At 37.7% G+C, this 9,618-nt stretch overlaps 1 protein-coding gene across 1 annotated transcript in view; it reads right to left on the bottom strand.

Moving 5' to 3' along the window:
* LOC121879219 overlaps nt 1-1,018 on the bottom strand; it is a 27,205-nt gene extending 26,187 nt beyond the window's left edge. Inside the window, exon 1 of the mRNA XM_042385814.1 lies at nt 936-1,018. The gene's annotated coding sequence lies outside the window, so the exon portion shown is untranslated. The remainder of the gene's footprint in view (nt 1-935) is intronic.
* Between the last annotated feature and the right edge of the window lie 8,600 nt (nt 1,019-9,618).

Raw genomic sequence — 9,618 nt, 5'->3', positions numbered from 1 at the left:
TATAGTGTAGTGTGTCACAAGTGTCAGATGGTGTATGTATCCCTCTTACCACGCCACACAGTTCATATAGTGTAGTGTGTCACAAGTGTCAGATGGTGTATGTATCCCCCTTACCACGCCACACAGTTCATATAGTGTAGTGTGTCACAAGTGTCAGATGGTGTATGTATCCCCCTTACCACGCCACACAGTTCATATAGTGTAGTGTGTCACAAGTGTCAGATGGTGTATGTATCCCCCTTACCACGCCACACAGTTCATATAGTGTAGTGTGTCACAAGTGTCAGATGGTGTATGTATCCCCCTCACCACGCCACACAGTTCATATAGTGTAGTGTGTCACAAGTGTCAAATGGTGTATGTATCCCCCTCACCACGCCACACAGTTCATATAGTGTAGTGTGTCACAAGTGTCAGATGGTACACCCTGTACTCTGGTTCAGACTCTCAACACGAGTACAACAGAGGTTTGTGATACACTGTTACTGACACCCTCGCTGGCCTGGGGATACTTTAAGGCGTGGACACACTGTTCAGGGAGACCAAGTTCACTGTTGAAGGAGGGAGTGGAGGGAACTGTACTGTATATGAACAGTTATACAGACACTGGTACACTGTAACTTAAACTCCACCAGTAACAACCGACTTAACCCTCATGGAACTCTAACCCAGTTAAGGATGCTGCTGAATGATGGTGAAACAACCCTTGGGTGAATTATCATCCTCCCAAGGTGGTGGAGTAACCCAATACCTGCTGAAATATTTAACCTAACCAAACCCTTAGTTATATTAAAGGTATTTATTGATAAACTGAAGTAAACTTGGGGGGTTTAATCTTCAGGTGATCCGCTATAATGTATATGAGAAATACGTTATTAAACACACCTTGACTTGAAGTAAACACATACTATATGACTCACTTGGAACACACTCACCTGTACCATCCTGACGAAGACCACGAACCACGACTAATCAATTTGTCTGATACCCGGTACACAACAGAGGCACATCTGAGCACTATATCGTGTTTCTAGGAATTCTTTATCTCAATCATGATTACGTTGAAGGAGGCTAACAACGACTTAAAATTACACACCCCCCCCCCTCTCACTCCCCTCCCTCCTTCTTATGCCATTACTAATATATTTATTTCTCTACGCAAACACTAGCGTCTTTAACTCTCTTGGTGTAGGAAGAATCGTTTCTCTTTTGTTTTTTGTATTTTTTTGTAATCATTAATGACGACTTACCTAAAATACACGAAGCTTAAAGACCTTAGTTGTTGAAGCGTATTAATACATTATGACAACGCCATCAGGGTCGAGATCTTCTGTATAGGTTTCTATAGTCATGTCCAAGTTGTAATTTACCCCAGTGAGAGACGGATGAAGTGCCGAGGAGGATCACACACACCCACACACACACACAGTCGTAACACACACACCCACACACACACAAAGTCGTACACACACACACACACACACACACACAAAGTCGTAACACGCACACACACACAGTCGTAACACGCACACACACCCACACACACACACAGTCGTAGCACGCACACACACACACCCACACACACACAGTCGTAACACGCACACACACACACCACACACACACACAGTCGTAACACACACACACACCCACACACACACAGTCGTACACACACACACACCCACACAGTCGTAACACACACACCCACACACACACAGTCGTAACACACACCACACACACACAGTCTTACACACACACCCACACACACACACACAGTCGTAACACACACCCACACACACACACAGTCGTAACACACACACCCACACACACACAGTCGTAACACACACCCACACACACAGTCGTAACAAATAATGGGGGATGCGCCTCCTGGTCTACGCCTCTACTTGCAGTACGTCGGAGGAGCAGCGGTATCAGCCATCTCCATATCACCTGGGTTAATTAAAATCACTTATATCCTTTAAAATAAATAAATAATAAAAAAAATAATAAAAATGAAACCTCACAACAAGAACTCAGTGACATAAAATAATATATGGATCACCTTTTAACAATAACTCCTCTAGTAAATTGATATAATAACAAGAGTCACTCAAAAGGTAATGAAGCACCACTTGTATTTTTCACAGAAATTCATTATTATAAAATCTTCACCATCTTAAAACACACTTAAACTGATTCTCAAATACTTCCTTGCTTATTCCACTTAGGACGTAGAAAGACATTAATAAACGCGTTAGAATGTTCGCTAAAGAATTAATTGTTGTTACTGAAATGATTAGTTATCTTGGTGTCGGTAAACAAATTATGGGTCTCTTTACTGTTATCACGTCACATATAAACAGATTCAGTAAACAGGTTGTGGATATCTGTTTACTGTTGTTCCTGTTAATTGGTTGTTTAATTCATGATAAGTTAATTTATTTAGATGTGGCTTCTTCAGTTAGGTTAGGTTAGGTTAGATTATATTGGTAGTTCCTCCTTCCTCTCTGGGGCCTCTATCTTATCTATGACACTACAGCCTCTTATCATGGCACAACACCAACCCCCTTCTCTTATGTCTATCTATGTACTGTATCTATCAATTTATCTATCCATCTATCTATCTATCTATATAATGTATGTATGTATCTATCTACTGTAACTATCTATCTATTGTATCTATCTATCTCTTTTGCTCTCTATGTCTCTCTCTCTCCCTTTCTCTCTATCTTACTGTCTCTGATTTATCTTTTTCTTTCTCTTACATATCTCTCTATTTCCCCTATATGTCTATCTCTGTCTCTCTCTCTCTCTCACTATTTTTGTCTCTACCTTCTCTTTATTTCTCTTTTCATCTCTCTATCTCCCCTTTCTTATTTACCTCCTATTATAACTTCTCACTATAATAATAAAAAAAAATAACTCAAGAACCTTCTAGAACCAGGAGTTGTTTGCAAGTTATTTTAATCCTCAATCCCCGGTTGTCACAATCAATCAGTTATCTTTTAATGAACACTGATAACAGGTTGAAGGCTTGAGGTTATTTTATAAGAATTAAGCCGTTCGTTCTTTTTGTCCCCTCCAGTGTGGCGGTGTTTATATTGACTGTCACCGTATCTAAAAGTACTGTAACCTCGTACTGTACTATTATTATTACTATTACTATTATTATTATTATTATTATTATTATTATTATTATTATTATTATTATTGAGATAGTAACACTTTGTTTACTAGAAATGATATTACTATTGCCATTATCATATTACGTGTTGAATATTTCAGTAATAATATAAATAAATCATGAAATAATAATAATTTAAAATATAATATAAAATGGTGGTATGTTTTTATTTATTCGTTACTTTAAAACTTCTTTATTATTATTAAATTAATATTCAGGGTCTTCATTTGACCAGCCAGCCACTGCATAATCAAGACCTGAACAGCTAAGAACAGCGTAAATCAAGACCTGAACAGCAAAAAACAGCATAAATCAAGACCTGAACAGCAAACACAGCGTAAATCAAGACCTGAACAGCAAAATCAGCATAATCAAGACCTGGATTAGACCTGCTAATGGACAGCGGTGATAACAAGATCCTCAATCAGGTGATAATGTTGACCTGAAGACTATTAGATAACTCTCAGGATTAGGGAATGACACAAATGATTCGAGTAATGCCTTTCCTAATCATTCCCAATTAAATATGTGTTCTTAGGCTCTTTGGGAATGAGGGGGAAGAGGCCTCATGGTGACACACACTGAGCAAGATTGATTTCAGGCAGTTTAACTTGGCTGTTGACAATATTCACCTAGGCTTCTGGTTGGACATGAGGGTCAAGACTCATCATTTGAAGAACCTGACGCACTGTGCTTCTGTTCTTTTTATTCGTTGGGATCCCTGATGGCGCCTACTCCGTATGTGAAGTAGTTCTCGCTACCTGCTGTAATCACTGTACAGGCAAACATAGTTCTCAGATCTCAAGGGTGAATGGGTGCCTGGTAGTGCCATGATACCCGACAGACCATTACCACGCCACATGTATATACTGAACTATACATTCAATCTACATACCTGGCCATATGTCATTCCATTTGCCAGTAATGTGACACAAAAATTATATTCCACCTTCATAAATTGTTTCATAATTAGCGCTGGCATATGGCTCAGAGAAGTAGAACAGGCCATATCTCGCATAGTTCTGATGACCTGCAGGTGGTGATATGACAGCATAGCGTCACTGCCTCAACATGTGGCAGTTAATCACCTCATTATGGGGCTCAACAAAACACTATCATTATCATTGGTATCGACCCATATCCGTGTGGTCCTGTTTCACTGATCTGAAGCCTCCACAATATTGACTGAGTCCCACACACACCGTAAATCCTACTGGAAAAGTGGATATAACATCTCTTCTGTGGATATTTCTTACCATTGGGCATTTCATCCACACCTGATCACACAGCAGTAGCAACACATGTAAAATGGGTAATTGTTTATGTGAGAAAGATAATTTATGTTGATCTAATTTCTGTGAAGTTGACGGTATATAATAAACTGTAAATCATTGGTACTGGCTGTTTCGTTAGGTGAATAAAACATTTAATTTTACTGACTGTATTACGAATCTACATTAATTTCCCTTCAATTTAAGGAACTACATAACGAAATTTGAAGATAATAATTTTTCACTTCGTTTTTGTTACGTCTATTTTGTCAGCCATATTGAATTTTTGCGTTGATTAAAAAACAATTTTCACTAATTATAAAACCATTTTGCGCTAATTATATAACATTTCTCAGGTAACTCCTTAAGCTACCTACACTTAATAGAAAAACACTAGTTATACCCACTTCGTACCTCCATGACTCATTATATCATGCACACACACACACACACATCTGGGGCAAGAATGATAGGAATGATAAGAAGGATAAAAGGAAATGATAGGTGATTTTACACGTTGAGAATGCTGCGCCCTGATTGGTACTAATATTGGTGACGTCATCAGTACTCTAGCGCAGATTGGTTGAAGTTTTTAACGCGTGGAAAAAAAAAATAGCCAATGCCAAGCAATTTCTGATATAACTAATGTAAGTAATTTTTTTATTTATGCAATAGGGGTATAAAACAATTCTCGATATAGCCAAAATAAACCAATTTTCGATATAGCCAATATAAACCAATTCTTGATATAGCCAAAATAATTCTCGATATAGCCAAAATAATTATCGATATAGCCAAAATAAAACAACCAAACCTAGCCTAAGTTCGTTACTTTTCCTGAACAAACTGATGAGCCAATTAGTGCTCAAGATCGTTAGTACTGTATCATACGCCTGGCACCATCACCAGTTACCGTGACTGTTGGCGCCAAGTCCTCGCCACAGATGTCGTACTGCATGACATCACCCGGAACAAGACGATAGGAACTGAACTTTAGATCCGCATTACAAACTGTTTAGGTCTTGATTTCTGCTGTTTTTCGCTGTTCAGGTCTTGATTTAAGATGTTCTTAGCTGTTCAGGTCTTGATTTACGCTGTTTTTAACGGTTTAGGCCTTGATTTACGCTGTTCTTAGCTGTCTTTGAGGCTTTTTTACTCCCACTGAAGATGACGTAACAGGTACAGGAAATGCGTCACTTGGTAAAAAAATAAAAATAAAAAATATTAATACTGTAAAATAATAAAAAAAATTAATATTTTTATCCCTAGAATTAAATTTTGAGGAGAATTTCTCCAAATTTGTAGTTTTTTGGGGGTTAGGGATTATGGGAATACACAAGATTAGCCCCCAGTGATTATTATTTAACCTGGATTAAACGCTACCTAGAGGTTAGATTAAGTTAGAGTTAAGGAGGTTAATCTTAAGGTGAAATAAGCAGAGGTTGGGTATTCTTCAGGGTTAGGTTAGGTTAGGTTAGGTCACTTTCGGCTCTAACAACACGCGTCACTTCCTCTTCGTCACCAAAGTCGTGGTAAACAAAATATCCATTACTGTACTCTGATAGTTAGGTTAGGTTAGGTTAGGTTAGGTTACTGTTAGGATAGTTAATCACCAGGTAATATAATTTGGGGGTAGAAACTTCAGGTAATCTCATTAACCTGACCATCTATACTTATCACTGAGGTGTTTGTGGCGATAAAGGTTGAGTAATGTGTATCCGGATACCTGGTGACTAATACGTATTACTCTTATCAGTATCGTATCGTGTTTTTGTCTCTCTATCTCTCTCTCACTCTCCCTGTATATCTGTCTCTCTGTCTCTCTCTCACTTTCTCTGTATCTCTCTCTTTCTATCTCTCTCTCACTCTCCCTGTATCTCTGTCTCTCTCTCTCTCTCACTCTCCCTGTATATCTGTCTCTCTATCTCTCTCTCACTCTCTGTATATCTGTCTCTCTATCTCTCTCTCACTCTCTCTGTATATCTGTCTCTATCTCTCTCTCACTCTCCCTGTATCTCTCTCTCTCTATCTCTCTCTCACTCTCTCTGTATATCTGTCTCTCTATCTCTCTCTCACTCTCTCTGTATCTCTGTCTCTCTATCTCTCTCACTTTATTTCCCATTTTCATTCCCTTTCTCATAACACTTAATGGAAATATTACCATATGATTTTAAGGGTTACACAATCGTCTCATTATCAGGTGTTCAAATTGTATGGTTGTGATGTACCGCATTTGGTTACCTGTTGATTAGCTCTCCTAGTCTATTTCACCTTAAGATTAATCACCGTAAGAGTAACCTAATCTAACCTAACCTAACCTAACCTAACCTAACCTAACCTAACCTAACCTAATCTAACCTAATCTAATCTAACCTAACTTAACCTATAATTCCCATAGGTAATATTAGAGTATTAATTGCTATGTAAATTATGCTGAGGGGCTTTTCTTCAGGTGACATACATATATACATACATACATACATACATACATACATACATACATACATACATACATACACTGAACATAAGACCATATAACCAATAATTACCTTCTCGTCCATGAAATAAAATCCCCCACTTAACTAATTACATTTACTTAATCTGACAGTCAATCTTTTTATAATATGTTGTAAATAATTATAAATATCATCTACATTATGAGAGATACAGTGTAATGGGTACCATGTTAAGATTGGTACCCTGTTGTCTAGATATACAGTATAGGCAACAGGTATTTCAAGCGGATTACGATATCTAATCTAACCTTAAAATTCGCTGGATGACCGAAACGTTAACTATACTGTACGCTATTTTAAGACAATAAATAACTCTAGCACGGTGTTTATTCTATATTTTCTCTATTATACTATAGCTGGATTTTGTCTATATTAGGCCATTAGACAACCAACATACTAGACAGTTTTATCACAAATTCACAATAACAGTTTACCGCTACGAATTGAGTCTCGTAATACAATGGAAAGGTGAACGTTGACAAAAATAAAGTCATAACCTTCTACTCATTGTTATTCAAATGGTTTATAAATAACTGAGAACCATTTTATATCCAGATTATGTTTCATATCCTTGTAATAAGTATATCACAGCTACCACAGAAAATTGGTGAAATTATATCTGAAAAAAAAATGGATCACTATTTAAGGGAAACGGTGGTAAATTTGTTCACGAGTATATTTTAATAAGCTATAATTTTCACCATTTATTTTATACTGTGTTGGTATAGGGGGTTAGAAGGCTAATATCCCGGTAAATGAAGCTAAATAATATGTTGGTGTCGGGTTACAAGCCTAAATCGTACGCCAGAGTTTACTGAATCATTACCCAAGATGAGTACTATGATCAGGTTAAGTCAGGTTAGGTTAACTTAGGTTAGATTTTTTTAATTATGTTTTTAATTCTATATTTTCCCTGTGTTTCGAAGATTGACAGGGTAGGAAAGGTCATAACTCAATAATTACCGGCAAGCATTCCCCCAGACATTCATTATCATAGCTGTATTTACCATGAAAAACTGCACCGGAGTAACAGAGAAAACCTACGATGATTAGAATGGTTACAGACAAGTTAACATACTTCTCAAATATTTCCCAGGGATCTGTCTCGCGAGCAGAGGTAAGATTCTGCCAAGTCAACCAACCGCTACTGAAAATACATTTGAAATTAAAAGTAATGTGTTTTTCTTACGATGATTTATGTTCCTGTTATTTTAACCTATCACAAACCTAACACACGTGTAAACCAGAGTTAACACACAAACCAAACAAAGTGTAGACCATCAAACCAGAAATAAGTGGTTTAAGTGTATACAAGACACAAATTCACTGAGATAGGCTTCTGATTATGTTGTACAGTACATAATTTTTTGGCAATTATCAACGAATACACTGAAAGCCTATAGCAGCAACCTTCACACACACACCCTACAGTCATCTTATACTTAACGACTGCAGCACACGTAGAATAATACTTTAATGTTCTTGGGAAAATATTAAAAAAAGATCAAATATAGTTTGATTTCTCGCGTATTTTTTCAATAAGTGAACCAAATAGTTACCATATATCTTAATGTTTATTTATATTTGTGTTACTCTTTCGCCGCCGCTAGAGGGCAACACCGCTAGAGGGCAACACTTCCTCAGAGATTTAGATTACATTCAACCGTTTTTTTTTGTAGGGAAAGGAGGAATGAAGGAAGATTAGAGGTGGGGGAAGGAAGTTATAGTTCGGAAATTGAAGAAATTCAGGAGGAGGTAAGAGAGGGCGGGCTGACGCCTAGCTAAGCTAATAGTGTGTTAGGGTTGTGTCATGGGTTAGTTATTGTCTGCCGGTACAGGCACTAGACAGCCTACCCTATCCCATTTATGGGTGTTTTAAGGGCCTTATTTCATATTCCGCCGACCCTGCTGGTGGATGCTGGTCTAGGGAGGTTGTCTATTGCCTGGCCGTGTAGATCAGGGGTGGTAATGGACCTTTTGAGATTTCGTAGCTTTTTGGGAACCATGTATGGTTGTTGTCGTTATCTGGAGGGAGTCTTTGAAGGAGTTCTTGCTCTGATCGTTCTATCTTTTGCCAGATTCTGCTGGCCAGGGTGTGCAGCTGCTGGTTGATGGGTTTCATTCTCAGGTCTCTATGTATCTCGGCTGTGGTTCTGGTAAAGGGGTATCTTTCACCTGTGACGAATCTTAGGGCTTCATTTTGGACCACCTGTAATTTTAATATTTGAGTGGTGCTCTTAAGAGGTATTGCTGGGTAAGTTTGATGCTGATCGTCAGGTCTATTATTAGTTTTTGGATTTATTTTACTCTTTATATTGATTGAGAGATATGATATGGCTTCATCTTTCGAGCCTTCTATAACCTAGGGCGTCCGGTTAGTAAATACTACATATACATAATAACGGTACAATATAGTGTAACGTTTTTAAGTATACGGTTAATAAATAATACAATAGGGTACACATTAGTTGCATTTAGTGGTTAGTAAATACTGTATATACATATTATGATTTACGTAGAGTTATAAACTAGACACTGTAACTACACAAACAGAAGCAAATCCGTGAAATTGATCCATTTTATCAGTTTAGAAAGTCAACACTGATAACGGGCATTCGGGCACCGTGTTAACCCATGAGTCAGCTACCAG

This window comes from Homarus americanus, unplaced genomic scaffold (genome assembly GCF_018991925.1).
Source record: "Homarus americanus isolate GMGI-L3 unplaced genomic scaffold, GMGI_Hamer_2.0 scaffold19824, whole genome shotgun sequence".
In the NCBI taxonomy this organism is placed as follows: domain Eukaryota; kingdom Metazoa; phylum Arthropoda; class Malacostraca; order Decapoda; family Nephropidae; genus Homarus; species Homarus americanus.
This window is presented reverse-complemented; position numbering and strand designations above follow the sequence as displayed.